The sequence below is a fragment of the Apteryx rowi genome, unplaced genomic scaffold (genome assembly GCF_003343035.1).
Source record: "Apteryx rowi isolate R43461 unplaced genomic scaffold, aptRow1 scaffold_53, whole genome shotgun sequence".
In the NCBI taxonomy this organism is placed as follows: domain Eukaryota; kingdom Metazoa; phylum Chordata; class Aves; order Apterygiformes; family Apterygidae; genus Apteryx; species Apteryx rowi.
This window is the reverse complement of record NW_020450794.1, coordinates 1,292,184-1,297,593: the sequence shown is the minus strand read 5'-3', so window position 1 is coordinate 1,297,593 and position 5,410 is coordinate 1,292,184. Positions and strand designations below refer to the sequence as shown.

Genomic DNA, 5,410 nt, shown 5'->3' with positions numbered 1-5,410 from the left:
GAACTCATTCCCACTTACTGGCCCTCTGGATTTAGGGTGCTGCAACAGAGTTTTCCATGTGTTGTTTGAAAATGTGTTTACATTAGGAATCATCACGTTTTGTTAATACAGGTTTTATACGAGGTTGTTTTTTTTTTCTTAGCAAATGTAATGGTGGCTTTAATCTTTCTGCAGTGCAGACACTCTTTCACTCATTTCCAGAAAATCTATGGCACTTTGTGTAGTGGGTACAGTTTTCCAACATTTGCAGACCTGACTTGTGGGACCTGGGCAGAAGTCAAAGGGGTTCAGCAGGAGATCGCTGTGCCCGTGCTCTGCTGAATACCGGATCAGTTGCTGAGCTTCCTAAACTCTCCTTTAGGCTGTTAACTTCAGGCAATTGCTTTGGAAGGTGTTGGTCTTCATTTTCACTTTCCTCCTCCATAGCTGTGACTTCTTGACTAAAGGAATACCCAAGAACATCTATCTCCTGTCTTGTCTAATTAGACGAGCCTCCTCAATCATTACCGGGTCATTTGTCACATCCATTTCCTCTCATGAGCAACAAATGAGGGAAGGTTCTTGCTATATTCACCACCAGCAATGATACCAATGAAGAAGAGAGAAGGGAAAATGGTTCACAGGCTATTGACACAGTTGCTAGCACTAAATGCTGTGCAGTATCTGAAATCAAACAGCTCTTTTCCTCTATCAGCCTTCCTTCCCTTTATTTATAACTGGGTTTTCAAAGCATGAGAATTAATTACCATGTTGTGTAGTTTCATATGCTAATCCCCCATGTGTAAGGTATTTTCTGTGCTCAGAAAGTATGCAATTCAGTCTTTCCAGTGCCAGCCAATTATTCGTTATATTGCAGTGAAATCAATCTATGTACCCCCCCCAAATATATTTATATAAAGCCATCCAAGATCAGATATACAGTGTGCTAGAGACAGTGTATCCTTTGAACACTCTTGCCTGAATAGAGGCAACTGGGGCCGCAGTTAAAAATAATGCAATACTGCATATTGGGAGAGGGTACCGAGTGACTCAAGGTAAAATGGAATTTCATAACTAAAATGTTAGTTAGTGCTGGTGATCTTAAGTTATGTAATATAGCAAATCAAAAAAAATTTTTTTGAGAGTGAGGGGAAAGGGAAAAGAAGTGGAAATTTTCATTATTTAGAAAAGGAAGCGTGGGAATTAATAATCTGTAATTTTGCATGAGCACATAATGCTGCTTTCCAGGAATAGCCATTGTAACACCTGTATAACCCGTTATACTTTTCTGGATAATTAGACAATCTGAAATACCAACATAAGTGTTCTGCTGGATCAACAGATGTTCTTAGGAGTCTGATATACATGAGGTAAAACTCATCATCTCCAGTCACCTCAGAAGTGCCTCTCTGGCACAGAGCACCACCTGATATGTCTTTCTATGATCCTTTGAAGCCTTTGTAGGTGTTCTCTGGCATCCTTCTGGGATGCATATAAACTAGTAAACAATGGTATCCTGTAAATCCAACATTGTTCTAAGTGTTACATGGGACAGAGAAGATGTTCTTGCTGGAGGGATGTGCAACCTGTGAATATTTGTTGTGGGTTTTTTCCTCTCCCAGAAGACTCTTCAAAGATCATTTTATTATGAAAATGCACAGTCAAAGACCAATGCAGCGTGTTATGAAGTAGAAGGCAGCTGAGCTGTACAGGAGGTATGAATGATGGTTCAGAGTTGGATAGTGCTATCAGTACAAGGTCTTTCTCCTTGTCAGTTTAAACTTTGCCTTTCTATGATATTCAGCTCCAATACTTCAATGCCTTTTTCCTGTGCACTTAGTGTGCTGCAACTCCATAGCAGAAATGGAGTACTGTATGCAAAAAGTACTTAATCATAGAAAAATCTAGGTTGGAAGAGAGCTCTGGAGATAATATGGTCCAACCTCCTGTTGAAAGGAGGTACTTTTGTTTCTCTTCAGCTCATATAAATCTTTCACCTTTTACTAAAGATTTCTCTGGAGGAACAGGCATGAGTGTCAAGGAATTTTTTGAGGCTTTTTTTTTTTTTTTTCTCCATCCCTGTGTGTAAGAAGTCAAGCAAAGGGGGCAGGAGACCTGCGTGGATGAGCAAGGAGCTCCTGGCAAAACTGAAACAGAAGAAGGAAGTATACAGAATGTGGAAAGGGGGACAGGCCACTTGGGAGGAATATAGGAATGTTGTCAGAATATGCAGGGATGCGACGAGGAAGGCCAAGGCCCATTTGGAATTAAATCTGGCTAGAGATGTCAAGAACAACAAGAAGGGCTTCTTCAAATAAATCAGTAGCAAAAGGAAGATTAGGGAAAATGTGGGCCTGCTGCTGAATGGGATGGGTGTCCTGGTGACGAAGGATGCAGAGAAGGCAGAGTTACTGAGTGCTGCCTTTGCTTCAGTCTTTACTGCTCAGGCCAGCCCTCAGGAATCCCAGATCCTGGAGGCAAGAGAGAAAGTCTGGAGAAAGGAAGACTTTCCCTTGGTCGAAGAGGACTGGGCTAAAGATCATTTAGACAAATGTGACACCCACAAATCCATGGGCCCTGATGGGATGCACCCGCAAGTGCTGAGGGAGCTGGCAGATGTTATTGCTAGGCCACTCTCCATCCTCTTGGAAAGGTCATGGAGAACAGGAGAGGGGTGCCTGAAGACTGGAAGAAAGCCAATGTCACTCCGGTCTTCAAAAAGGGCAAGAAGGGGGACCCGGGAAACTACAGGCCAGTCAGCCTCACCTCCATCCCTGGAAAGGTGATGAAGCGCTCATCCTGGATGTCATCTCCAAGCATGTGGAGGAAAAGAAGGTGTTCAGGAATAGTCAGCATGGCTTCCCCAAGGGGAAATCATGCTTAACCAATCTGATAGCCTTCTCTGATGGAATGACTGTCTGGGTAGATGAGGGGAGAGCAGTGGCTGTTGTCTGCCTTGACTTCAGCAAGGCTTTCGACACTGTCTCCCATAGCATCCTCATAGACAAGCTCAGGAAGTGTGGTTTAGATGAGTGGACAGTGAGGTGGATTGAGAACTGGCTGAATGGCAGAGCTCAGAGAGTTGTGATCAGCGGCGCAGAGTCTAGTTGGAGGCCTGTAGCTAGCGGTGTCCCCCAGGGGTCAGTCCTGGGTCCAGTCTTGTTCAACTTCTTCATCAGTGACCTGGATGAAGGGTCAGAGTGCACCCTCAGCAAGTTTGCTGATGATACAAAACTGGGAGGAGTGGCCGATACACCAGAGGGCTGTGCTGCCATTCAGAGAGACCTGGAGAGGTGGGCGGAGAGGAACCTCCTGAAGTTCAACAAAGGCAAGTGCAGGGTCCTGCACCTAGGGAGGAATAACCCCCTGCACCAGTACAGGTTGGGGGTTGACCTGCTGGAAAGCAGCTCTGCTGAGAAGGACCTGGGAGTGCTGGTGGACACCAAGTTAAGCATGAGGCAGCAATGTGCCCTTGTGGCCAAGAAGGCCAATGGTATGCTGGGGTGCATCAGGAAGAGTGTTGCCAGCAGGTTGAGGGAGGTGATCCTCCCCCTCCGGCCTGGTGAGGCCACATCTGGAGTACTGTGTCCAGTTCTGGGCTCCCATTTCAATGTTTATTGTTCTTATGGTGACAAACTTTTTTCTTATGTTCAGACAGAATTTGCCTTGAAGCAACTTAGTTCACTGCATAACACGTGGCATGCTCTTTGCTACTACGATGGAAAATAGAAGGCCATTTTAAAAGCTACTTCGATCTGTTTGAAGAGAAGAATGTATATTATGAATGAACACATGAATTGGAACATTTAGGAAATACTCGAGCATGAAAACAGACTTAACCATGGTTTGAAATTGTAACCAGGCCAGCAAAAATGCATCTGAGTTCCGTTTTATTTACTAACCATGGCAGAAGACTCCAGAATTTAGATGGAATGATATTGCCCTTTATGTTACAGAGCTTTAAATTAACCTATTGATACCAGTAGAAATATAAACACTATTTTGTGGATCTTCTTCCTCAGTACAATGCAGCCTCATTTTGTGTACGTGGCCTCCTATCAAAGACATCCTGACAGTTGTTAGATCTCACCTGTTCGTTACTGCTTTGAGTTAAGAGGTGTGGGCAAAGATGAAACAAATAGGTGGGAAAGTTCAGCATTCAGGGAGAGAAGTGAAAACTGTGGTGGGGGATGGAGGCTGCAGAAAGGAAGACTCTCGCAGTAGCAGAGAAGAGATTTGTCTGAGGGGACAGGCAATGAAACCGTGTTGGGAAAGGGTGGGGAGCGGGGCAGAAGAAGAAATGGACAAAGGCTCTTCCAAACTGATTCCTTGGCTTCCTGGAGATGTGCAATCCAAATGGTTAACTGCAAAATCTGTGATTTGATAGATCTGGTGCGATAGAAGAAAGATCACGTCCTACTAATGAAGCAATGCATGGTTTGATTAATCCTTTTTTTTTCTCCTTGTAAGTTTTGATTTTTGTCTAAATACATCACTGCCAAACCTGGTCTTCACAGAACTAGGTCATTTAAGATGTGAAATCCTTGTTGTTGTACACTTATGGAAGGCACAGTGTCTTTCTAGTAGTAATATTCTAGTAGTAATGTAGAAAAATCTAGTAGTAATGTCAGTATGTTTCTGAATGGCTAATATGATTACATCAATTGTGCTGAACTTAATTTTTAAATGTATCAAAAGGAGTTTTTGTTTAGAATCAGATGAAATTTGATCAAAATACTGCAGGAATAGCGGGAGGAAACGGTTGGTTTCTGTTCTAAGGCTTTATAATGAGCATACGCGCCATCACTGGAGAAAAGGAGCCATCTAGGGTATTTTCTAACCTTGCAACAGCATCCAGGATTTCTGCCTTCCCTGGGGTGTCTTTCTTGGTAATCTCCGGGAAGGGAAGAAGAGAATACATTTCTGTTGTCCTCAGGGAGAAAAGGATGGATTTTCAGCTTGAGAAGTGCTATTACCTTCCTCCTGTTTTCTCCCAAGAAAACCAGGTATTTAATAATTTCTTTATACAAGCACTGATATTTCTAGGTGAGAAACAAATGGTCACTATATACTAGCCCTGCTTCAGCATGCTGCTTAAGCCAATGAGAGAATTTCTGGGTTGGATTTCACATGAGTTCTCATTTGATACTCATCTCCAGTACAACTGAGCACCTTCCAGCAGTGTATTAAGTAACATGTTCAGCATTTGTCCCTCAGGGAGAGAATAAATGATATGAAAAGTATTCATAGGAGCACTATTCACTTTGTCTTTAAAAAAAAAAAAAAAAAAAAAAAGCACCTTGTCCCTGGAGTGGAAGGCAGTGAAATTTGCTGTCACCTTTTGTATTTTTGTATTCCACGGTCATGGTTCCCACCACGGGATGACAGCTTTTTATTTCCTGTCCTGCTTATGCCGGAGAAGTTGTTAAAG

At 43.0% G+C, this 5,410-nt stretch overlaps 1 non-coding gene across 1 annotated transcript; it reads left to right on the top strand.

The window, feature by feature from the left end:
• The first annotated feature begins 1,938 nt into the window (after nt 1–1,938).
• Nucleotides 1,939–2,045, top strand: LOC112973211. Its single transcript, XR_003255921.1, has one exon. It is a non-coding gene; the product is annotated as a U5 spliceosomal RNA (small nuclear RNA).
• Nucleotides 2,046–5,410: the final 3,365 nt, after the last annotated feature.